The 26,983-nt window shown below is 37.2% G+C and overlaps 1 long non-coding RNA gene across 1 annotated transcript in view; it reads right to left on the reverse strand.

Moving 5' to 3' along the window:
* Window positions 1-13,764: 13,764 nt before the first annotated feature.
* Window positions 13,765-26,983, reverse strand: part of LOC107649760 (uncharacterized) — a 37,795-nt gene continuing 24,576 nt past the window's right edge. Inside the window, exon 3 of the long non-coding RNA XR_001623969.2 lies at window positions 13,765-14,375. This is a non-coding gene — a long non-coding RNA (uncharacterized LOC107649760). The remainder of the gene's footprint in view (window positions 14,376-26,983) is intronic.

Here is a 26,983-nt window from a genome sequence, read left to right on the forward strand (position 1 = left end):
GGAACTTGGATTGAAATCTTTGTCACTTTGGGGCGACCGTTGATCAATTAACCAACTCTGCCTCGTGTCTTGCATGTAATAGAGTATATTAAACATCGTCAAATGGAATCAAACTAAACTGAAGTTTCCATTTCAGCTTCTGAGATATTCATTGACATATGGATGACTTTCGTGATGGTCTGATTTCCAATCTAAGTATGGAGCTAAAGAATCTCCATCTCTTGAAGTCTTCACAAATAGAATGCATTCTGAATACTCTCAGGTGGCCTGATTAATACTCTCTGATTGCCCTGCCCGGCGTTACAGTTTAAGGGTCCAGAGATTTAGCATCTGTAAAGTTTGTGCCTAGCTAGCCTGGTTCTACTTTTACCCCTAGAGTCAAACTTCAAGAATAAATTATTGTGATCTGCAAACTCCTCATTTTGACATCGATTTTCCTTTCCATAATTACTTGCACTAGTTTTTGCTTATGTAATAAATTCTCTTTTGCCTAATATGCGGATTGCTATTTCTCTCATACTTTTCATGAATTCCCATTTACTCATTTCTTATGAGTTGAACTCAGACAACTCCCACCCAAATTCATCACTGTGGTTGTTCATTCATGAAATGTTAGTGACTCGGATTCCTTTGAATAACCTATTAATCCCCACTTCTGGAGAATGCTTAATGCCTTCCTGGGAGACCTGCATCTGTCACCACCTAATCTTGAATCACTCCCACTGTGAAATGTAAGCTGCCACATTGCTGTCCAATCATATACACTCCTCCATAATTGATGGAGATGACTGGGCTTTGCCCAAGCTAACCTTTCATTAGCCATCCCCCACCCCCTTTAATTTTCCCAGCTTGGTGCAAGAGAAGTGGCCATTTAAAAGCCACTTGATGCAAGCTTTACAGTCATTGGCATGGGGCCAAAAATAACTATTGTTTCCTACCTACCGTGCAGATAATATTAAAGGTGAACTCTCTCATGACTTTCATGAAGGCGATCCTGCTGGATCTGGGAGCTGCCAACTCTCCATAATAGAGAACCCACTGTGAGTGGAACAGTAAAGGCAGGAGACTAGCCATTGCCAGCAATTAACACACAATATGCTGGCCATTGTTGGCAAATCACAAACAGTGGCCTGGTGCCAGTAAGGCATGATCAGTCCTGAAAACAGCAGGCCCATCTGTTGGCATTGCCCATTCTGCTTCCAGACTCCAAGATGGTACTCCCACTGTGAAGTTGCTTTTCAATGGATGTCATTGTATTGCAATTTTTAATTGCGGAGGGATGCTTCCTCTATCCTAAGGATTTGCACCCTGCTATCACTTATCTCTCTTCACAGGGAAAATCACTGGGTTAATTAATTTAAAACTTTCTTTCATCCTAGTCACTTACCCAAAGATCTTATTCTAACTAAAATTAACAAGGAAACTTTTCTATATGACTCTTAGGTAACCCATTGGAATTTCTCTGACATTTTTGATGGAAAGCCTATTCAGTATCCAGTTGCCTTGTTCCAAGTTGATCTCCTGAGGGCTGGTTAACAGTCAATTATTATCATACTCACTTTCTATCACACTATAATGTAGTTTCTTTCTGGGAAAGTTCTTCAAATTTAGCCATATAATATGGATGCTTTTACCTGAGGAGAGATGGTAACAAGGTAGACACATAATTATTTTCTAATACTTTCAGAGAATAAGATATTATTTTGTTGGTGAGGGGAAAAAGTTTTAGTTACTTCTATTTCCTAGAATTTAAAAAATGCTTCTGGGTTTCAATGGTTTTTGAGATTAGACTAGCTACACTTTTATCCTTCGTGAACTTCAGATGATTCTCTTGACATTACCATCTAAATCAGCCCTTTGAAGCTTGGGTTGGGTTATTAGAAGAGTTTTTAGAAAGTGTTATGAGAACTTTCAGTTTTTATTCTTCCTCTAAACCTTTGACAATGGTCTCAGAGATCCTACAAATTAAAGATGGAACTCTCCTAACCAATCTCTGAGGGAATTGTTGCTAGATAAGTCATCTTTAGGTGGAAAGAGATTCGTATTCATTTGTTCCTAGTTTCTAGTCTACAAGTGCCTAGCTCTCCTTTCTTTTTTTTTTTTTAAACCCTTACCTTCCATCTTGGAGTCAATACTGTGTATTGGCTCCAAGGCAGAAGAGTGGTAAGGGCTAGGCAATGGGGGTCAAGTGACTTGCCCAGGGTCACACAGCTAGGAAGTGGCTGAGGCCGATTTGAACCTAGGACCTCCCGTCTCTAGGCCTGGCTCTCAATCCACTGAGCTACCCAGCTGCCCCCCTAGTTCTCCTTTCTTAATGTTTTTCCTCTCTGTCCTGGATCCATCAACTCTTTTTAGTTTACAAGTTAGAATATCTGATAATATCATCATTCTCAACAGATTCAAATGCTCAGTTTCTTCTTGTCCATAGATACACAACTTTGAACTGATCACAATAAAAGAACATCATCATAAGATGCTTCATTGTATGAGATCCTGTTACTGATTTCTTAAACTACCCCTCTCTATGATATTATCCTATTCTTGCTTTATCAAGACATTTTTTTACCCCTAGATGTGAAATTTTTCCTCCTGGTCTCCAGTTGGGTTCTCTTTCCTATCCCTCTGGGTCTGTTTTTTTTTTTTCAATTCAGAAAGTCATTGTTGTTCAGTTGTTTCAGACATATCCTTTTTTATGACCCTATTTAAGATTTTCTCAGCAAAGATACGGGAGTGGTTTGCCATTTCCTTCCCTGATTCATTTTACTGATGAGGAAAAGGAGGTAAGTAAGGCTAAGTGACTTGTCCAGGGTCCCTCAGCTAGTAAATGTCTGAAGCCACATTTGAACTCAGGAAGATGAGTCTTCCTACCTCTAGACCTAGCACACTGCCCTCAGGATTAATCATTACTTGTTTGAATCACTCACTGATCCCTGGTATGATTTTGTTCTTCTTCCCCTTGTACCTCAAAGGACAGAATAGTCTTCAATAACTATTCTGAGTTTGAAAAATCCCTTCCTCTTAATCTACTTGAAATTAATTAATTTTTGTTCTAGAGATCTATCCTGATTATGGGGCAACTAGGTGGTGCATTGGGCAGGTCTAGAGTCAAAAAGATCTGAATTCAAATTTTATCTTACATGACTCTAGGCAAGTCATCTAATCCCTATTTGCCCCAGTTCCTCATCTATAAAATAAGGACATACTGGAGAAGGAAGTGGCAAACCACTCCAATATCTTTACCAAGAAAATCTCATGGACAAAATCCCTGGAATCACAGGGAGTCAGACATTACTGAAGAATAATAAGCCTATTGTGACTCTGGAAAAACCCTTTATCATTAGTTTACCTGAATTCTTTTTCAAAGAGAACTGGTTGAAAAGTAAACAAGAGTTATAGTAAATATTTTTGTCTCCATTTTTAAGATAATCGGGCTGAATCAAATTGGCTTAGTGACTTCCTCCTGGTCTTCTTATAATGGAAGAATAGTAAATGAATTTGAGACTAAATATATATTCTAAATCTATTTCTCTTTCCTTTTATTTTCCATATGTGATTTGTTATTATCACCTGAATCTAGAGATGTTTTGTTATTTTTAAAAAGTAGTCGCTTCATAAGTGTATTAAAATCCTTATAGAAATCACCAGCATTTAAAGTAGGCATTAGTATACTCTATTACTCAATAAGCTATGGATTTAAACATCTACAAAAAGATAATAGTAATTTTTTTCTATAATGTATAAAAGACAGTACTAAATTTCAAAGCCTAAAAGATTTGTCCTACAACAAAATTAGGAATTTGGGTCAGGAAAATAAAGGTCAATTGCCTTACTTCAATCCTTTCCCTTTTGTCTTGGCTCAAATTCATTCGCATACTAAACCTAAATAGGTCTTGGGAATTTCTAACCAAATCTATGCATGTAACTTGTGTGCTCCAGTGGGAAAAGCAATGGATTGGGAGTGAGGAGGCTGGGTTCAAATCCCAGGTCTTCTAACACACTACCTGTGTGGCCTTTGACAAGTGACTTCATCTTTCTGGTCTCAGTTTTCATTTGCAAAATGGAAGGATTGGATCCAATGTCCTCCAAAATTCCCTATAGCTCTAAATCTATGACCTTACATGAATTCCCTATTTTTGTGCCCTCCTGTGCCTTTTCTCTAGTAATGTCAACTCTTCCTATTTAATGGTGTGTGCATTTGTGGGAGTTTGTGCCCAAAGTTTATGGAGGAAATGTTTTATTGCTGCTTTTCTTACTATGTTATTTCATCAAATGGCTTTGCCTTGAACTAATTGTGTCTCCTGGCTGACTAGTAAAAATAAACATTAGCCAGGGCTTGTGAGGTAAGGTTGTGAGCAGATGTGGTCCCAGATAGTATGCTGAAACTGGGATAGTTTCACTGGAAGCCTGTCATACAAGAAAGGTCTGTCCCAGCTTCTACATTTTAAAGAGAATTCTTTTTAAATTCCCAAGTAATGAATAGTTGAGATATTTTCAATAAACAGAATTCCCTCAATCACAAAAGTAGAGACAAGTACAAATTCATGTAACAATATAAATGATTAGTTAATTTAAACCTTTCTAGTATACGTATTGCACCTCTTGGGTTTTTTGTTTGTTTGTTTGTAGCAAAATTTACCAAATGCACTAAGTAAATTAACAAATAAAATATAGAATATAAGCATGATGGGGTCTACATAGTAGAAGGAATGGTGGTAGTCACTGAGTCAGTTGATGGATTATCCTCACCCCACTTAAAGTAAATATCGAGATGCCAAACCATGATATCTTAATCATGTGAGACTACTTCTCAATTGTTGGCTTTAGAGTGTATAGAGAAAAGACCTTGATCAACTGAAGGGACATTGCACAGGAAATACGTTCATATTGATTGAATCCATGGTTCCTAGGAAGGTTTATAAAAGACAAGGGTTTAATTCAAAGCCAAGTCAAAGCCAGTATTCCATCCAAGTGCCTAAGAAAGAAATGATTGGAGTGAGATGGGAATGATTAGGCTGTTATTTGGTTTTATCTTTCCCACCTATCCTTTTGTGGAAGGAGGACGTTGTGACCTTCAAGGAGTCTGTAGAATTTACTGCTTCTCATCTCTATAGAATGGTCTCTAAAAGGCCAGATGGCAGTATCTACATTAATACACAAAGATAGAATGGATTAATTAAGAAAAAAATAGATTCAGTGCTCTACAAAGTATCAGTAGAAAATCTATATGATACCAAAGGGGAATATCTTGAGTGTATTTTCTACACTTGCCTCTGGACTTTGCAAGTACTTATAATAGAGTGAGAAATCATAACATTTATATCATTCTAAGTTAATGCCTCTTTTTAAAAAGGGTAATGAAATCTAGCTGAGTAACTGGTATCAACTTATTACCATAGCAGGAAGGATCCTGGTGTGGTTGTTGACTATAGCATTAGAAAAACAACCCCTTACTCCTCTGGGATACCTCCTAAATTCTAAGAAAGTGATGGCAAATCTTTTAGAGATGAAGTGCCCAAACTGCCCCCTCACACTGCATGTTAGCTGCCCACTTACCCCAGACAGGGGAGAGAGGAAGCGCTCCCATTGGGCTGCTGAACAGAAGGGCAGGTGATGTGAGAAATGTTCTCAGGAGCAAGTGAAAGGGGGAAGGGAAGAGCCCACTCTGGCACATGTGCCATAGGTTTACCACCACAGCTCTAAGGTAAGAAGTAGCAGCTGAATTCTAAAGATTGGACATGCCAGTACAAGTGGAAATTAGAAGTGTAGGTCCAGAATCTATATGCCTTACAAAGAATACAGACAACTTAATCAACCACTATTAATATATTAATTCCGATAAACCCAAAGATCCCAGGTCTTGGGACAAAAATTCACTATTTGATAAGAACTGCTGGGAAAATTGGAAGACAGTGTGGGAGAGATTAGGAATTGATCAACACCTCACACCCTACACCAAGATAAATTCAAAATGGGTGAAAGACTTAAACATAAAGAAGGAAACCATAAGTAAATTGGGTAAACACAGAATAGTATACATGTCAGACCTTTGGGAAGGGAAAGACTTTAAAACCAAGCAAGACATAGAGAGAATCACAAAATGTAAAATAAATAATTTCGACTACATCAAATTAAAAGGCTTTTGTACAAACAAAAGCAATGTAACTAAAATCAGAAGGAAAACAACAAGTTGGGAAAAAATCTTCATAAAAACCTCTGACAAAGGTTTAATTACTCAAATTTATAAAGAGCTAAATCAGTTGTACAAAAAATCAAGCCATTCCCCAATTGATAAATGGGCAAGGGAAATGGATAGGCAGTTTTCAGATAAAGAAATCAAAACTATTAATAAGCACATGAAGAAGTGCTCCACATCTCTTATAATCAGAGAGATGCAAATCAAAACAACTCTGAGGTATCACCTCACACCTAGCAGATTGGCTAACATGACAGTTATGGAAAGTAATGAATGCTGGAGGGGATGTGGCAAAGTAGGGACATTAATTCATTGCTGGTGGAGTTGTGAACTGATCCAGCCATTCTGGAGGGCAATTTGGAACTATGCACAAAGGGCGATAAAAGAATGTCTACCCTTTGATCCAGCCATAGCACTGCTGGGTTTGTACCCCAAAGAGATAATGGACAAAAAGACTTGTACAAAAATATTCATAGCTGCGCTCTTTGTGGTGGCCAAAAATTGGAAAATGAGGGGATGCCCATCAATTGGGGAATGGCTGAACAAATTGTGGTATATGTTGGTGATGGAATACTATTGTGCTCAAAGGAATAATAAAGTGGAGGACTTCCATGTGAACTGGAACGACCTCCAGGAAGTGATGCAGAGCGAGAGGAGCAGAACCAGGAGAACATTGTACACAGAGACAAACACACTGTGGTATCATCGAACGTAATGGACTTCTCCATTAGTGGTGGTGTAATGTCCCTGCACAATCTGCAGGGACCAAGGAGAAAAAAACACTATCCAAAAGCAGAGGACAAACTGAGGGAATAGAAACACCAAGGAAAAGCAACTGCCTGACTACAATGGCTGAGGGGACATGACAGAGGAAAGACTCGGAGCGAACACTCTGATGCAAATACTAACAACATGGCAATGGGTTCAAGTCAAGAACACATATGATACCAGTGGAATCACACGTCGGCCACGGGGGGTGGGAGGGAGGAAAAGAAAATGATCTTTGTCTTTAATGAAAAATGCATGGAAATGATCAAATAAAATACTATAAAATTTAAAAAAATATATATTAATTCATCTGGGATGGAGTTTATAGGGCATAAAACCACTCTTCCTACTGTCTCAATCTTACTTGGGAAGTTACTATGGTTTTGGATCTGAATATGTCCTTTATATCTTTAGTTTTTCACTTCTGGCTTCAGACTTAGTTATACATGTTTCCATAGGATCTTTTTTCCCTTAATAAGAATAGGTGTTGATTGCTATTGTACTTTCCTTTCAGTCTAAAGGATACATTCAATTTTCTGCTCTACTCATTGCACAACCTTGTCTTTCTCAGCTCATTTTATTATCTTTGTGGGTTTCTATAGTTTTTCTTTGCTTACAAAGTATTCAAGTGTCTCTGGAGATTTAGACATATAATAACAATTAGATAATATCCAAGGGACCTAGTCACACAAATGAGTTTTACTCCTCAATTTGACACAGTCGGGGACAAAGGACAAGTCTTGACTGTCTGAACAATATCAGAGATAGGGAGGAAGGCAAATGAGAATAAGGAGGGAGAGGATTGCATCTCTCTCATTCATTTCGATTTCTTGATTTTACTTGCAATCCAAAATGCTTTTTAATATTTAAGAATTTTTCTCTCCTCAATAGCTGTTCTTGAGTTGTATAAAATCATATTTCATCACAGCATATCATCATCCTGTCAGGCACAAATTATATATCAGTTTCTGTTATATCCTAATGAAGTGATTGCTCCCTTATGTAGCAAAGCTCGGTATTTTGTGTATTTGCAGATCCTCCCCACTATGAAAAAAATGTTTATTATTTTAGGAACTAATACTTATAGACACAAGGCATTCTCCTATAGTTACTAAATTGAGTATTTAGTGAGACAATATGCATTTATTGCATGCCTACTCTAAGAGTTGGAGATACAAAGGAAAGAAAAAAAAGCTCCTGCTCTCATGGAGCTCACTAATGGTAGAGTCAACATACAAACTACCAGATATAGGCATGCACGTAGGCATATAAGGGCCCATGCAGAAAAAGAATTTTATATTCTTTTAAAATACATGTGCTGTTTCGTACTTGAAGGGACATGCATTTAGAAATTATTTCTTAAAAGCAAAACTAAATTCTGGAGCTTAGTTTATCAAGAATCAACTTGATATTTTCACAGGAAACAAAACTTAAGAGGACAAAAGGCAATTGAAGCTAAATGGAAGGATGGCTCCAAGGTTCTCTTCAAACAAAGGATTGGCAGTGTTCGGCTTTCCTATGTGCCCAAAGGCAAAGTGACACATCATTTAATGGGGCACTTGGTCATCTCATTTTTCAGTGCTCAAGATGAGCATAAGCATAAAAAATGACTACTGTGAAGATAATTGCAGCTCTTCGTCAAAATGTTTCAGAAGATGAAGAGGTCCAATAATTCTACAAAAAGCCTGATAAGTCAAGCTTTTTATTATTATTATTTAGGGACAAATATAAAAGTGAACACAGAGCAGTATGGGGAAAATTTAGAAAAAAATAATTAAAATTTGAACAATAAAAAATTCCAACAGCTTGTTGACCACTTAGAAAACTTACATTTGCAGGAAATTATGTTTTCTTCATAAGAGATAGTAGAGGTGCTGGTTATCGTAAGAAATTGCAACATGCAGACACAAAAAATGACTTTCACTGTATCTTAACAGACAAAACAATTGATTACTGGTTTGAGATGAATATCAGGTTTAGATATCTGTGTCAAGTTAAATCATCAATTAGTTGTAAAAAAAAAAGGTCATATAAACATTAAATCATGAAAAGGGATGAAGAGAATATGAAGGCACTTAGAACCTAGACAACAGCTTCAATCTGAACTGTTCAAATAAAAAATCAGTTCCCAGAAGTCAGAAATGGAAAAAGGCAAAGATATTGAAAGAGGGTTTCCTCATGGATTGGTTCTTCATATTAAACAACACCAAAAGTACTCCTATTTGAAATTTGTAATGTTTTTGAAGGCAGCAGAACATACGCTCTTTTTTCCATAATTATCTGTGTCTTGATAAATCTCACATAGAGCATACTTTCATCATTTACTTTCTCTACCCAAATTTATAAGCTTTTCAATAGTCCTCAAAAAAATCATCCAAAGGTATCAACGGGGTCCATTATGAATTTACACTTTCCAACAATAATTCTCTTAACTCCTTGATTGACCTTGCATTGTTCCCTTCATGGTGACTATTCCAAGACCTTTGGGAAGATACTTGTATGTGAGAGGCTTTTTTGGGCTCGCTCAATCCACGTGGTCATTCAAAAATTCAAAATATGAAGAGCTTCTGAGTCTTCAAAGCACTTGAAAAGTAGAATTTACTGAAATATAACAAAAGTTTGATTCATTTGGATCTTCATAGTCCATCTTTTTTGTTTCCTAAATATTTTCTCATATAAGTCTTTAATCTATACTAATCAGTTGTTTCCCTCTTAAGTAAGATTTGTACAATCTTGTGTGAGTTAATGGCAAAGATAGAGACAGAGAAGTTCAATGAGACATCAGTAAGGAGGTTCAATTATTTTCAGTTTCTACAGGGAAGAAAGGATAAAATTCATTTCCTTTCAGTTCCTGATCTCTTTCTGAAGGTGCTAACTAAATTGACAATTCTTACAGTATTTATGAAAGCCTGGACACCTGTTTATGTGCCAGATTTGCTGGAGACCACCAACTTATTTCACATTAATCAAGCTATTATTAATGGCAAGGACTGAACTCCTACATGGGCTCAATTTTTAATGTGCTTTAGACAAAATGGTAATAGATTTTTCAAGGGGAGTCCACAATTCACACTGTCCTACTAGAGGTCAAGAGAGCTTTGTACTGAAGTGTACTACTGAGCAGACAAGTGCACTTTCTTATGACTGAAAATACTTTACACAACAGCAACAATGGCAAAACAACAACAGCAACCACAAACCTCACAACAATAATCTGATTCAGGGATAAACTCAAGAAAGTATTGAGATGAAATATTTTCACTCTTCTTCTAGTATGTCTAGCCTTATGAAGATAAAATAGTGTCTTAATATCTTTTCTCTGATTTATTGACATTTTCTCCCACTTACTACTGCCTTGTTTTGATTCATTCCAACATCCCAACATTTCACCAGTCAGCATCTGAAACAGCATAGCTATGTCTCCAGCAGAGATGTACTTGCCCTACACAGCCTTATCACACTTGTAGAATGCAAGAAGGATCAAGAACACATATTCTGCTGAGGCAAGAAGGTCAGCAGAATTCATATTTTTATTTAATATTTCCCTCCCTTGCTTGTTGAAGGAAACAGATTGTTCTGAAGACCTGAAAAAATCCTCCAAGAATGCATGCTTTTTGTGTTCTATTCATGGTGACAGTTTCTGAATTTGTAAAACTACATGACATCATGAGATAACATCAGGTAACTTACTGACATCCTTTATTGCTAAACAAAAAGAATCAAAACACTTGACTGGGGAAAAGAAAACAGCAGGAAAGAATGACCTTTGGGCAAAGTGACCCTATTTTCAGACATGTGATGATATTTTGCATTTATAGAATTGGGACATTCCTTACAACCTTATGATCTCTGTAAGGAAAGTAAAATTACCTCCATTTTATAAATGAGGTAACTAAGACATGGGGAGGTTAGGCAGCTAGTATAGTGGTAGCTATTCATGAACAGAACTGGGACCCAAAATAAGCTTATTTTGTTCAAAGAGGAATGTGCTCTCCACCATGTCATGTTGTTTCCCCAATGAAAACTTGAGGAAAATGTCAGCAGGAAAAGTGGATCATTGCTAGTTCCCTGTTTGTCAAAGAGTCACATTGAGGCTTGGGACAGAAACTTTAGGAGAGAGGGTAAGCAAACCCAGGAGAAACCTATACTTCATTCTCCCAAATGAACTCTGAAGCTATGATATTTATAGCACATGATGCTAAGAAATAGAAAAGGCGAGATAGAGAAACACTGTCGGATCCCTTGAATGTTCTATGAAAATTAAGTCTGAAAATGTCATGGTCTTATGACTAGAGCTATCTTTTGAGTCTTGGAGTTTCTCTGGAGAAGACACTAAACAGCTGCCCAACTAGTAGAGGCAGTCAAAAACTGAGAGTATCTCAAGAAAACCAGATCAGTTGACTCCTTCATTCATTCTTCAGTGCAGATAACACTACCTTAGTTATTTCAGAAAATTGATAGTTTCAAATCACAACAAAGTCCACATTTTCAAGTTGTCCTATTTGAATTTATTCAGCTTTAATAACGGTTACTCAACAAAAGTTATTTGTGTAAACAATGAAGAGAAGGAAGGAGGCTATTTGGAAAGAAAAAAACATATAAAAAGAACTTTTTTTCCTTTATTCTATTTTTTCTCTTTCCTCTGCTTATGCATTCAAGACAGGAGAGTCACATAGAAATAACAGTTTCCACTACAGAAGCTGGTTGCTATGGTTATACTCTCTCCATGATATAACAAAGAAAATTATTAGGGCTTTTTTTTTTTTAATGGAGAGGCAGAAACTGCTTAGCCTAGCAAAAATGTCATTAAGAATTTCCGGAGGAAAAAAAAATGAATGTTTTTCTATTGGAAACTTAAAAATATATATGTAGGAGAAGAAATCAGTACCCTTGAGAAACAGAATTCCCTTTTGGAAATGATACCATTTTCAGGCTCATTATGTTAATCACCTTCTTGCATTCAGTGAGTGAATATATTTACACAGACCTGATCTTAATAATTCAACAAAAGAAATAGCTGGCTTGTAGCAGATATGTAAAGTAAAACAAAAACAAAAAAAATGGTTCAGCCACCAATCGCGGCTTGGGATTATTTTTTAGCATGTTGAATCTACCAAGCTTTTTCCTGGTCTACAGTCATGCAACTGAGGACTGAAGTGATCTAATGTTTTGAGTTACTACTCTTGCTCCACGAAGACCCTTAATGGCGATATTGAATTGTTTTTCTTGATGATAATCAACAGAATCCAAGAGAGCTTTGTTTTTAATAAAAACTGTCTATGTTACCCTCAATGAACATCAATGAAAAAGCCTTTGACATCCGATACACTGCTGTATTAATCCCAACAAGCAGCTGAACATTAGATGGCTGAGTGTCAGGAACTTCATATGCAAAATATACTGTTCCTGAAAAAATAGGAACCTGATTCCCTTTGTTCTTAGGGACAGAAGAGAGCTGATGTCATAAAATGGCTATGAAGAAGAAGAAGAATACCAATAGGGCTGTTTATTTAATTAGTAACAAGGTAAAAATCCTTTTAATCCATCTTGATCAAAGGTCAATTTCAGAGCCTTTATAACAAGAAGGTTTCAGAGATCGGCTTAAAAATAATCTCTAGGCTTCAATTTCCCACTACTAAATGGTAATATAATGTAGTATAAGCATTCCTATTTGTTCAGATCTTTTTTAGCCACTGATGATCTAATGTGCAGCAACTGAACAAACACCACCACCCATTCATGTCTGGTCCTAGATGACCTGTGAAGAAAGAATCAATCAAACTGAATCAAGAGAAGAAGGGAGTATTGGACATACGGAAAAAATGCAGAAACAGAAAAGAACTTTGCTTCGACTCACTAGCATCTACACACTCCTTGCAGAAAGTGGAAAACAGATCTAGAAAAGTGAATCCAAAAACATTGTAATTTGTGTCATTTCAAACTTGGGGTTGGATGAAAATTAACTATTATTCATTTTCAAATGTCTGTTTTTTTGTTCTAATGTTTCTTTCAAATATTTCGGACTTTACACAATAATCCCTTCCCTGTTTTCCCCCTGTCCAACAACAGAATCCTACTTTATAAAACACACACACACACACATAGTAACTGACTGAATGCATATACAACTTCATTACCATGTCTTTTGAAATTATTGTTATTGTTCAGTCATTTCCAACTCATCATAATTCCATTTCTGGTTTTCTTGATAAAGATTCTGAAGTGATTTGTTATTTTTCTCCAGTTCATTTTATAGAAGAGGAAATTGAGGCAAACAGGTGACTTGCCTTTAAACTTCAATGACTTGCCCAGGGTCATACAGCTTAGTAAGTAAGTATTTGAGGGTAGAATTGAGACTGGGAAGTTGAGGATTCCTAGCTCCTGTCTTGGTACTTGATCCACTGTACCATCAAACTTCCTAGTCTCTCATAACAGTGAGTATTTATATAGCATTTTAATGTTTGCAAAGCACTGTCATCTAATGAGGGAAAAGTCTGTTCCATTGAATTTAATCTGCTATTAGATTTCTTAATGTTTCCATTGGCATTATTTTAATCACCGTTTTCTAGCTTATAATAGTTTTCATCTTTTCATTGTTTTTATTTGTTATTTCTTACAGTAAGGATGAATGATACAATCATGGAATCCTGGATTAGTAAGTAGGAAGGACATTAGGTGTCATCTAGTCCAACAACCTCACCTTACTGGGTAACAATCATTACTCTGGCCTTCATTGCTTCAGTGTCAGCTGTGTTACATTTCAGCCCTCTCTCAGGATTTGTCAGTATTTAAGAGATTGGAGAGCAGCCTCTGCCTTTGACTCGGGTCCTCCCCAGTTGCATTCCCTCTACTTGTTTTAGGATTCAAATAACCACTCTGGGGTCACATTGACTTGGAAGAAGGAATATTTATTTTAAAGGTAACTAAAGAAAAAAATCAGTCATTTCCCTCAGCATAACAGAAATGCCATCTAGCCTGGATTCCCTCCATCTCTGGGGCAAGAAGGACATTCAGCTCACATTTGGCTCCATTCTGACTTAGCATTAGACCCACCAAAGCTCAAAGTCCAAACCCCATCTGGACATGCCTATCAAGATCCCAGCTTTTCAGAGCTTCCCTGGAAGGCTCGCTGGAAAAATAACAAAACCCAAACCCAAATCCATTTTTCAGGACCTGAAATACTTCTTCTCTGCCCTGTTCACTGCAGAGAGCCCCTCCGCAGGGTGAAGAAGCTTTTCATCTCTGGGGGCTCCATGAAACAAGAGAGCATTATTGCTTCAGTTGGGGAGACTTAAAGATGCAGCCAGTTCTGGCCAATGGAAAGAGGATCTCCCCAACAGCATTATAGATCCAATGTCATCTTCTAGAATCAGATCCCAGGGGTCTCCCATGGGCTGCCTCCATCATGAGTGATCTGGGCATGAAGCAAAGGCAAATATTACAATAGTCATATTTCATCACAGTCCTATTCCATAATGGGTTCAGTTATTTCCTAAATAGCTACTTATAAAAAGTGTTATGAAGACTTTTATTATCAGAACCTCCATAAGGATCACATTTTGAGATAATATTTTTAAAATATGTTGCAAACCTTAAAACACTATACACATGCTGGCTATTATATATATATATATATATACTTCTATGCATATAAACATATATGCACACATATATATTATGCAGTAACAGAATAGATGTGAAAACATTCCTCTATGCCAATCTTTTATCAGAGATATTTGATGCTAATATTTCCCCTCAGTTAATGACTTCCCTTATTTTTCAAGCTAATTATGGCAACATAATAGATTTTTCCCTCTCTAAAAGCTTTTAACATTTTACATACTTCAGAGGCAACTCAGTGGAAGCTGAGTAAGAACCAGGGCTAGAGATGGGAGCTCCTGCATTCAAATCTGGCCTCAGATACTTCCCAGCTGTGTGACCCTGGGCTAGTCACTTAACCCCCATTGCCTAAACTTTAGCACTCTTCTGCCTAGGAACCAATACACAGTATTGACTCTAGGAAAGAAGGTACGGTCTTAAAAAATTTACATAGAGCAAATTGTCTTTTACAATCATTCAACCATTTTTTAATTAGAGATTCTCATCATAAAAAGTTATGAAATAACTATGAAATAGTTATGAAAATAGCTATAATTTCTCTCTCCAATTTCTTTTTTTATTATTTTTAGTAGTAGTAGTAGCAGCAGCAACAGCAGTAGTAATAGCAGCAGCTGCTGCAGTAGTAGCAGCAGCAGCAGCTGCAGTAGTAGTAGTAGTAGCAGCAGCAGCAACAGTAGCAGCAGCAGCAGCAACAGCAGTAGTAATAGCAGCAGCAGCCGCAGTAGTAGTAGCAGCAGCAGCAGCAGTAGTAGTAGCAGCAGCAGCAGCAGCAGCAATAGTAGTAGCAGCAGCAGCAGTAGTAGTAGTAGTAAATTGACTATTTCTATTTATGTTGGTTTTCCACTTGGAGCTTGTGTCACATGCTAGAAAATGCTAGTCTAAGTCAACTTTCTACTTTCTAGTTTTCCTAGTAGATTCTTATTGAAAAAGGAGTCCCTGTGTTCTTGGTTTTATAAATCCAAACTACTGGGCTATTTTGCCCCTTGGTCTTATTTGTTTAATGTGTTTCACTTGATCTTCGTGTGTGTTTTTTTTTAAACTTTAGTAAATAATTTTGAAGATGACTGTTTTACAAAACAGTTTGATATCTTGCAATGTCCTCCCCTATTTCTCCTTTTTTCATTCTTTTCCTTGAAATCCCTGACAATTTGAAATAAACTATTTTTATAAAAATAAGAAGAATCACAGTACTGGAAAGAATTAATATTTGTGTAACTTCCCACTTAAAAATTGACCCTTTTATGTTTCTTCTGGGGGGCAGCTGGGTAGCTCAGTGGATTGAGAGCCAGGCCTAGACACAGGAGGCTCTGGGTTCAAATTTGGCCTCAGGCACTTCTGTGAAGATCAAATGAGATGATATATGGGAAGCACTGAAAAGTTTTTAATTTTGATATGAATCCCATATGAATAGGAGCAGCAGTAGCAGCAACAGCAGCATCTCCTGTTGCCAGTAAAATTTCAGGGTTTGGGGGAGGCAGAGATTTCATCTTGTGCTTTAGAATAACTCATGTTCTTTGTATAATGCAGGTCTTTAGCATACTGTAAGCCATCATGATGGGTCTCATTAAATGAGTGAGAGGGAGCTAGGTTGTGTTTGGCTCTAGAATCAGGAACACCTCGGTTTAAATTTAGCCACAGAGATTTATTAGCTGTGTACATCTGGGCAAGTCACTGAAGCTGTTTCTGCCTTGGTTTCCTCGTCTACAAAATGAGGATGATAAAAGGGACTGTTGTGAGGATCAAATAAGTTAATATTATTAAAAGATTTACATCAAACTAGGTAAAACCATATAAATGCCAGCTAGTATTAGTTATTAAATAATAAATGTTTGTGGCTTTTTTAAAAGAAGGGAAGAAGGGAAGAGAACCCATCGGTGTCTTAGTGCCTTTGTAATTGTTGATAATTTCAGAAACTTTCAAAGGTTGTGTTTTACAGCTTGTTTGTTTGCTTTTTAGTAGTGCCTCTTGGAATTCTTTTTCTATAGCAATTGGAAAATGTTTTAAGCACTATTGACACACCTGATATTACTATTGGCTAGCCCGTGGGCTTGTGTGCTCCTCCTGCACCACTATTTGAAGATTTAGCCTCCATATCCCTGCAGGTTTGCCCTCTGACTCCTTATTTCCTTAAATGAACATTCTAATGGCAACTTCCCTGTTTCAGACCTAAACTCTCCATTTCAGAGGTTTAATCCTGTTAGTTCTTCCCCTGAGGTGTGTAATCAATACAAAGGATTTAATTTTGTCTTCCTTTTGGGTTCATAGTTTAAAATTTAGCAGATTTAGGGGCCTTTCCTTAAAGGATTTGTTTCTAGACAGTTGATAAGAAAAACATTAAAAAAAATCTTTAGTTAGCTGTTCATTAAATTGGGTTCCTTCCTGGACTTTTGTGAACTTCACTTGACTATCAAAATTAAAAATGAGAAAAAAACAAAGTGAGATGAAGAAGTGTGACTGTGAAGTCACGAAACCTTCTTTAGGAGAGGATAAACATCTCAGAAACACGAAATCGGTAGAAAGCTATTCAGGTGCATGCCTTGACTTTTCTTGCTGTTTTAAATTGGAAAGAACATCTCCTGAAAGTAGAAATTAAGGTGGTCAGGCCATTAATAAATTATTTTGGATGCCCATTTCAAATTGCCCAAACCATTCCTCCTAAGAAAAAACGTGTCTGCTGACGTAGAGAATGCTAGGAAATACTCTTGGAAAACATTCCTCACCATTTGGCTCTCCATCATTTTGTTGTTGCTGAGTTGTTTCAGTGGCATCCAACTCTTTGTGACTCCATTTGAGGTTTTCTTGAGAAAGATAATGGAATGTCTAGCCATTTCTTTCTCCAGCTCATTTTACAGATGAGGAAACGGAAATGAACAGAATTCAGTGAGTTGCCCAGGGTCACACAGCTAATAAGTGTCTGAGGTCAGATTTGAACTGAGGAAGAGGAGTCCCCTTAACCCCAGGCTTATCACTCTATCCACTGTGCCACCCAGCCAACCTTCTTGTTACGGCAGACTAGACTTATTATTAATTGGTTACTTGATTCTCTGAAAGTTTTGCCTAAAGAACTTGTTTTCCTTCCATTATCTTAAAGTGATACTAGTCAGTAATGATTTGAATGAGCTACAGGTTATCCTTGCATGCGATCCTAAAGGAAAATGTTTCTTGGCTTACTTCCTTTTTCCTACAATCTTGATAAAAGGCTGAGAAACTTCTGTGCTGTGTTCTTTTTGGTGATTACTTACATGGGAAATTAAGCTAGAAGGAACATAACACCGTCTTACTATTTCTCTGAAAAGGGTGCATCTCTTGTTTATTCATTTAATTGTCTATAGATTCTCAAAAAGGTTGTTGCTGTATTTGTTTGGCATGTGTGGTGTGTTCCTCTTAGAAATACTGGCTTACCAAAACTGTGAGTGGCGTGTCAGATATACTGATAAGAGCTCTTGGTGTGGAAATTCTCCTAATAATGGACAGTATGTTGGATGTGGAGTCAGGAAACTGACCAGGAATATGTTACAGCTAGCTCAAATGACTCAGTAGAGCCCTGTTAACTTTCTTTCTTTCTTTGTAACTTTTGTCTTAGAATTGATATTAAGCATCATTTCCAAGGCAGAAGAGTTCCAAGAAGGGTTAAGCAATTAGGATTAAGTGACTTGCCCACAGTCCCCAAGCAGATTGAAGTCTGAAGGCAGATTTGAATCTTGGACCTCCCATCTCCAGGGCTAACTGTATCCACTAGACTACTAGCTTGCCCCCGTTTGTTAAATTTTTAATGTGAACGTTTTATACCTCTGAATTTGACAAACATTCTACATCAGGACTTGACAGTGTTTTATTGATTGTTTAAACTTATGAAAGTGATAGAGTAAATGAAAATGCATATTTGGCTGAAAACCATGTCATTTAGACCTATTTTGGAGTGCCAATTCTTAAACATTTACTAGCCTGCTGATGCATGTCACTAAACCCCTTAGAGAGCCTCAGTTTCTTCATCTATAAAACGAGAATGATCCTTTTGCACTACCTACCTAACGGTTGTGAGGAAAGCACTTTGAAAGTGTAAAAAACTATTTAACTAAATATAAGTTATTATAACTCATTATTTCCATTCCTAATAGTCTGGCCACCAGTCTTTGGGGATTCTATTCTTTTACCTTTGCCCTGACTGATGACCACTCAGAGGATTTGGATGAGTCAACAAATAAATGTACTCCTGGAGGGATAAAAGACCTCAAGATCTTCCCATCTGCCTTGCCATGTCTTCCTAGCATTTGTCTTTTCTCTATCTAATATTGCCATCTTAACCACAATGTCACTAAGGATCTCTGGGCTTTGCAATCACTGGCCCTTCCACTGGACCCCTGGGCTGAAACCACGTCTTTTCATCTGTCTGTTAACTGAACTTAATCTGTTGTTTCTTCTCATTAGAATAGGAGTTTCTTAAGAGCAGAGATTATCTCCTTTTTCAAAAAATTTCCCTGGAAAACTTTAATGGACTCCTAACAGAAAAGGCTGCCCACTGCCATAGAAGGAACTGACAGTCTGAATGCTGATTGAAAGATACCATTTTTCACTATATTGCCTCCATGAATTTCTCGCTAGTGTAAGTGATAGTGTAAGTGTCTTCTTTCACAACATGATGAACATGGAAATTGCATTATAACACATGTACACCCTAATAGCTGACACCTTGGGGAGGGAGATGGGATGGGATAGAGAGAGAGAGAATGGATCACAAAAAGTCAGAAAATGATCATTTCAATTTAAAAAAAAAAAAAAAAAAGAAGGAGGGGGCAGCTGGGTAGCTCAGTGAATTGAGAGCTAGCCCTAGAGATGGGAGGTCCTAGGTTCAAATCTGGCCTCAGACACTTCCCAGCTGTGTGACCCTGGGCAAGTCACTTGACCCCCATTGCCTACCCTTACCACTCTTCTGCCTTGGAGCCAATACACAGTATTGACTCCAAGACGGAAGGTAAGGGTTTAAAAAAAAAAGAAGGAAATGGCAAAAATAAATAAATAAATATTTTAGCCCTGATTCTTAGCTCAGTGAATAGCGCATAGAAGGGTTTAATAAACGATTTTGAATTAATTCTATGATTTCAGATCCCTATATTCTTCCAAGTGAATTATATGAGAAATCAATGTGAGGCAGAAAAGAATAAATGATAAATATAAAGAATAAATAGGTAAAGCCAAAGTCTACAAGTTATATTTTTAAAGGGGGCACAGAAAAGTAGGTAAGTGTTGAAAATATCTTGTTAAATTTAATATATACTTCAAAATTATATATAATAAAGATTCACGGTATTATATGAATACTCTTTCTTTTCACTGAATAAAGAAATGTTCGTTTTATTGATGCTTGTTATGTTTAGAATTTAAAAAGAAAAGATAAAGAAAAGGAACTCAGTTGTATTCTTCTACCTTGTCATAGTTTAAGTAGTCTGTGTGTGGCATGCTGGAAAGAAGGGATGGGAAGCATGTCTGTTTAACTCAGTCATTTTAAAAATGGTTCCTTTGAACATAAAAGGCTGCTGAATACTCTATTTTAAAAGTTGAATAAGAGCTTATTTAAAAATTTATAACAGGAAATAAAATTGCTTAAGGAAGGCAATGCATTCCAGACACCACCATCACCACCAACACCACTACCACCATCATTCTGCAGTAGCCTGATGCTTAAAAAGCAAATGTTGCCATAGAGCCAATGGCAGGGCTCGCCAAATAACCAATGAAAGACAGATGTGACTACTGGAAAAAGAAATTGTTGAGTGAGGTATGTGACAAAAGGCAATTAACAAGTTCCCCTTTTCTTTCCAGGAAATGTTCTGTCTCCCAAGAAGTCTCCTCCCCAAGTCCTTCCCTTTAGAGAGAAAACTCCAGTGAAGCTTATAGCAGAAAGAAATGCATTTTTCCCTTTATGACATCTGACCAAAAGATATTTCTCCTTCTTCTTGGAACAAATTGGCATCACTGGCTATGCTTGAAACTTGATATAAAATGGTACTGCTAACAAGGCATAGCTATACTTTTTGACACTATGGTGATCCCTTTCTCTCCTAATTATCCAGGGAGTGAGGACCAGCATTAGACTCCATGTGCTCCAGCTAATCACTTGTGAGTGCTGGAAGCAGGGCTGCACTTGTAAAAAGAACAGCAATCAAATATGGTAAGCAGATGGCTGTTTCTCAGAGTGAGGGTTACTACAGCAGGCACAGTTTATTTATAATATTATGGTCAAGTAGCAAAAGGGCTACAGTAAGAGCCTCTCTTTTATTAATTGGATAATACCTTCTGACGTACCACTGGAGTTTTAGCAGACCTGGGCTTGTACACAAGGGCATCTATTCGGATTCATAGCTCCTTTCCAGTGAAAAAATCTATAATACTTTCTGCATGGCAATTTCCTTTTAGAGTGTCAGGAAAAGGTTGGGAGTTTTCTTTACAATAAAGACTAAGTATGGTACGTTTTTAAGTATTCTGGCTACCTCCTAGGATGGAAGATGGAGGATGGAGAATGGGGCTTGTAGATGACTGTTCAAGGGATCGTGGTTTTAGAATTCTTTAATTTTGTAACATCTAATACAAAATAAAAAGTTACAGGATTCATGCATTAGAGGGCAGAGAGGGTGGAGAAGGATTGAAGGTTAGTCTTTAAACAAATATACAAATATTAAAGTTACTGTAGATCAATTCATTTCTGAAACAAATCCTTTTGTTTAATTACAAATTAACATTAAACAGAAAACTGAGAATTTCCTTAATCACTATCAATTAGTTGATCTGACTACATATATAATAGATATAAACATGCACACATTTATATACGTGTGTACATATATTTTGTATGTGTGTATATGTGTATTTGTGTGTGTTTATGGATGTGCATATATATGTGTATATATATGCATGTACACAAAGACCACTAATCTTCATCTGGCAAGACGTCAAATTGAGGTCTTTGAGGGCAAACTTAAAAAAGGCAAAAATGTAGTTTAGTGGTTAGATCTAACCATTGGAATTAGGCCTCCTGGTTCCATTATTGACATCCCAAATGACCGGTCTTTTGGTGCCCAGGTTTCCCTTGTTCTAAAAAGCCAAATATGATATTTATGGCAAAGGCACTTTTAGATTGTTAATCAAACTGCATGAAAAATCTGATGTGCTGCTTTCATGCTAATTCATAAGAAAAACACCCTGCTGTGTGAATAGTTCTATACAGGGTGATCATGGAGGAAAAGCCTTCTCAGAGTGAATGCATTCTACTGTCAATACAGTGACGCTTCTATTTTTATCCCAGTTTGAGGAATCTCAGTGGGTTTTTTTTTAAATAATAATACAAAGGATGATCAGTAAGCATTCATTTCTCTTCCTTTTGTCTCTATGGTAGAAAGAATTCAGTAATTTAGAACATGAGAAGAAAGCATCTTCTTTCTCAATCCATTGACACAGCATTCCTATTCAGGGTTTTCCAGTAGTTGTGATACAAATATTAAAGCTCGTTGGCTGTCATCACTCAAGGCTGCTCTCTAGAGACCGTCATCTGCATAAGCATCATTTCTCTCCCAGTTTCTACCTCTCCCACAAGTCAATGGGTTTGTTCCTTGTTAATTGCTCACGACCATCTAGGCTTTAATCACCTGATCCATCAAAACCCTTCTCTCCCTGGCTATCCTCATCTTGTCAGTAAGTGACATTTTGGGTAATGAAAACAGCAGAGCTATTGATAGCATCCCTCAACTGAGGAGAAGGCATCGAGCATCAGCTTTGTCTTCCAAAGCAACCTTTTCTATTACAATTGACCTCCTCTGGCTGATTACCACACAAATCATAGCCCTTTCCCCTCCCCTTCTATTAGACTATTTCTCCAGCAGCCTTTCAATTGCCTGACTGCAGTTGGTAATTGGATTCATGTTTTGGAGCACGGCTTTCTAAAGAGAAGCCTGGAATAATTCAAATGGAACACCCTGGCCTAAGGCTGGGACCATATGTTAGACTCAGATTTGTGTCAGAAAAGCCTGCTGCTGCCGCAATAATAAAATCCACGCTCCTGTCGCAAGTTACGTTTTATTGGCGAGTTGAACTTATTTAGGGTTGTCGGGGAAGCCAAATGTCCATGTCATTGCAATATTAAGATGTCTAAAAGGATGAAAACATTTCTCTGACTTGGTAAATTATTGAAAAGGAAGGAGAAAAAGATCCCACTTGGGCAACTACACTGTCTCATTCCAGTTCTCAGCCCTGGTTACAAGGAGCTCGCAATTATATAATATCCAAATTAGAGGCTCTCAAAAAACCAACAGTCTGGCAGTCCAGCCTGCATCGAACGCCCACTTCTGAGTGGAGGGAACATGGAAGCCTTTCAAACTTCCCTTGACTCTGCTTAGACTGGAAAATCTTCTCAATTCTCTCCGTGAGAGGCAGAGATAGCCTTTAGGTATGTGTAGCAAATAGCGAGGGGGTTTTGTACTGGTAGCAAGACAGTCCTTTAGTCTTCTGATGTATGTTTACAGGCTCGGAACTTTTAGTTTCTCCTTAAGAATTGTCATTCCCTCTCCAGTTCTTTTTACAAGTGAGGAAACTGAGGCAAATAGGGTTTAAACTGGGTCACACAGCCAGTAAGTATCTGAGATCAGATTTGAACTCAGAAAGATGAGTTCTTTCTTTAGTTTCTCCTTAAGAACCTCACACAGTCTCCAGATCTCCTTTTCTTAACAACACTAACACCAATCAAAAAGCTTCAGAAGGTCTGAAAAATAATGAACCCCAAAGAAATAAGACAAAACTATTCTGCAGGGATGAATCCGTTTCTTTATCCCATTAAGATAACCCTTAATCATTTGTTTTGGGTCATTTCAACATTTTCAGTTGGGTCCCCTTTAGGGGATTTCATGGCAGAGATACTGGAATGGTTTGCCTTTTCCTTCTCTAGCTCATTTTATAGATGAGGAAACTGAGGCAAACAGAGTGAAATGACTTGCATGAAGTCACACAGCTAATTAATGTCTGGATTTGAGCTAAGGTCTTCTTGACTCCAGGTCTGGTGCTGCATCTACTGCACCATCTAGCTGTCCCAATTCAATCATTAGCACTCCATGATGAGAAGGATTGGCTTAGAGTCCTGGACAAGGGGCCAACAAAAATGCTAATTTTGTTGTTGTTGCTGTTCAGTCATGTCCAGCTCTTCCTGACCCCATTTGAGGTTTTCTCAGAAGATACTGGAGTGATTTGTCATTCCCTTCTCCAGTTCTTTTTACAAGTGAGGAAACTGAGGCAAACAGGGTTTAAACTGGGTCACACAGCCAGTAAGTGTCTGAGACCAGATTTGAACTCAGAAAGATGAGTCTTCCTGACTGTAGGCACTTTATCCATTGAATCACCTGTAATAATGATAGCTAGCTTACACACTTTCAAGTTTTCTTAGAGTTTAACATATGTTATCTTATTTGCTCCTCACAATAAGGCTGGAAAATGGGTGCTTTTCTTATCCCTATTATACAGACAAAGGAAATGAGACAGAGTTATACAATTATTGTCTGAGGTCATAATTGAACGGCGGTCTCCCTGATTCAGCACTGTCACTTAGCTATGCCTGCCCCAACGAGCTAGGAAGACCCAATTTTAATTGGGTCCAATTTCTGATACTTCCTGACAATGTAACCAATAAACAAGTGAGTTAACCTCTCTGAGAGTCAGTGTTTTCATCTCTAAAAAAATAATAAAAATATTACCTGTCGAACTTCTCACATACAGCTTGTTTGTTTTTTTTTTTTTAACCCTTACCTTTGTCTTAGAATCAACACTAAGTATTGATTCTAAGGCAGAAGAGCATTAAGGACTAGACAGTTGGAGTTAAGTGATTTGCTCAGGGTCTCACAGCTAAGAATTATCTGAGGTCATATTTGAACCCAAGATCTTGAGTATCTAAGCCTGGATCTCTATCCACTGAGCCATCTTAGCTGTCCCATCGAGTGTCTTTATAAGATTTTAAGTTAATAATCGCTATCAAGATCTAAATGTGTCAGTGATAATTATACTAAATAATAGTGGGCAAAATGTGTTCAGGAATATACTTTAGATCATAATTTAAATAACTAATGATGATCTGCTTAGTTGGCTTCCGGCTATGTCTGTTTCTTCATGACCCCTTTTGGGGTTTTCTTGACAAAGATACTGGACCAGTTTGCCATTTTCTTCTCCAACTTATTTACAGATGAAGAAACTGAGACAAAAGAGTTAAATGGCTTGCCCAGAGTGACAGAGCTAGGTCTAGATCTGAGGTCTAATTTAATCAGATCTTCTTGACTCCTGGCCCACTTCTCTATCCACTGTGCCATCTAGCAGCTCTAACTAATGGTGTAGATCATGAAATTAACACCTCCATAATGCCCAGTAGGGAAATATCTCTGAGAAATTTTATTTGTCCTTTCTCAAAAAAAGGTGGTCTAAAAGGAAATACTATATATAGTTCTATGATGGGAAGGGGGGAGAGAGAAGGAAATTATAAGAGAATCTTAATTCCTTGGGATGCACCTCTAACCACTAGAATTCAATTCAATTGAAATCAAATGAAAAAGTATTAAAAATCAAATATATGAAAGTGGGGCAGTAAGATGGCCCAGTGAATAGAGTATCAGACCTAAAGTCAAGAAGATGCCATCTTCCTGAGTTCAAATATGGCCTCAGACATTTGCGACACTGGGCAATTCACTTAATCTTATTTGCCTCAGTTTCTCCATCTATAAAATGAACTGGAGAAGGAAATCACAAACTATTCCAGTAACTTTGCTGTGATAACCTCAAGAGGGGTCAAGAAGAGTTAGACATGACTGAAAATGACTGAATGATGACAGCATTAGCAATGTTGTTGCAATGTGCTACAGGATATCAAATTTGGGTAAAAAATACAACTACCATCAAAGAACTTCCTATCTAGTAACAGTGTTGTATAGTAGGAAAAATGCTGGATTAGTGATCTGAAGAGTTAGGTTTAAAATATGAGTCTGCTATTTACTACCTGCTATCTTATTGATTGTAAGCAATGTACTTTTTTCCTCCTCAGTTTCCTCATCTGTAAAATGAGTGTCAAACTAGATTGCTCTATAAAATACCTTAAAGTCTTAAAGCTTGATTGAATAATTTCTACTGCCTCTTCCTGCCCTAAATCCTCTGATCACAATGTACTTCCAAATCTAATTACACTAACTCTCCAATACTTTTGCAAACAGAAGCTAGATTACCAGAAATAAATCAAAATGCTGAATTGCATCTTTCTCCCCTCATACTAATTCACTTTAATTCGGCTTCTGAGTGTATTCTGTACTTATATATACCACTATGGGGCAAAGTCTTTTTTTAGACTTTGTTCTTCCTCATAGGCATATGAAAGTCCCAGGATTACTATTGAGCGGAGACAATGAGCTCAACTCCTGGACTCAGTTTTTCTTTGCAATTTTTCTCCACCTAGTCATCTATATATGAAAACTAGAGAAATTTGGGGTTTAAAAACTGAGGTTCTCAGATATTTTGTAATAATTCGGGCAGGTTTATGGTGTATTTTCAGAGGAATCATGAAGTTATAGAGTACTCATCATAAATCAACATGAGTTCTCTGATGGAGCTTGATCAAACCAAGTACCTGAAGAATGCAGATAAGTTGCACAGTTGATGGAGTACTGGAGCCTCAAACCAGAAATTTACTAGCCATGTGATTCTGGGCAAGTCACTTAATCCTGTTTGCCTCAGTTTCCTTCTCTATAAAATGAGCTAGAGAAGGAAATGGCAAATCACTCCAGTATCTTAGCCAAGAAAATCTCAAATGGAGTCACAAAAATTTGGATATAATTGAAATGACTAAATAAGAATATAAGGTGGAATTTTATATCATTTATTCCTGACTCCAAATCATCATTCTATCCACGAAACACAAAAGGATGTCCATCATTTGGGGAATGGCTAAACAAGTTGTGGAATTTGATTGTAATGAAACACTACTATTTAACTCTGTGACAAAAAGGTTAATTTTGGGACAACATACATGAAATTATGAAAAGAAAAATAAGCAGAACAAAGAATGTTATATACTGCCCCAGAAATATTGATCTGATAAATCAAATTTCCTTATTAATTAACTGTGTTCAAAAATGTCTCTTTCTTATCTGTCAGGAAGTGAGTAGAGAGTCTCATCTTCATTGCATTAGTTTTTCCCATACCTTCAAGGGAGTTTAGGGATGTCCACTCTCTGCCATTAGTTCAAACCTTCTCCAATTGTTTTGTCCCAATTCTAAGGGATCCTCGCAGGATAATTCCATTTAATTACCTAGACTAGCTTTTATAAGGGCACATTTACTTCAAAGTTATAACAAGAACATACCAATGTGTTTTCTATATCAGTACTTGGGC

The sequence above is a fragment of the Monodelphis domestica genome, chromosome 8, assembly GCF_027887165.1.
Source record: "Monodelphis domestica isolate mMonDom1 chromosome 8, mMonDom1.pri, whole genome shotgun sequence".
Lineage (NCBI taxonomy): Eukaryota > Metazoa > Chordata > Mammalia > Didelphimorphia > Didelphidae > Monodelphis > Monodelphis domestica.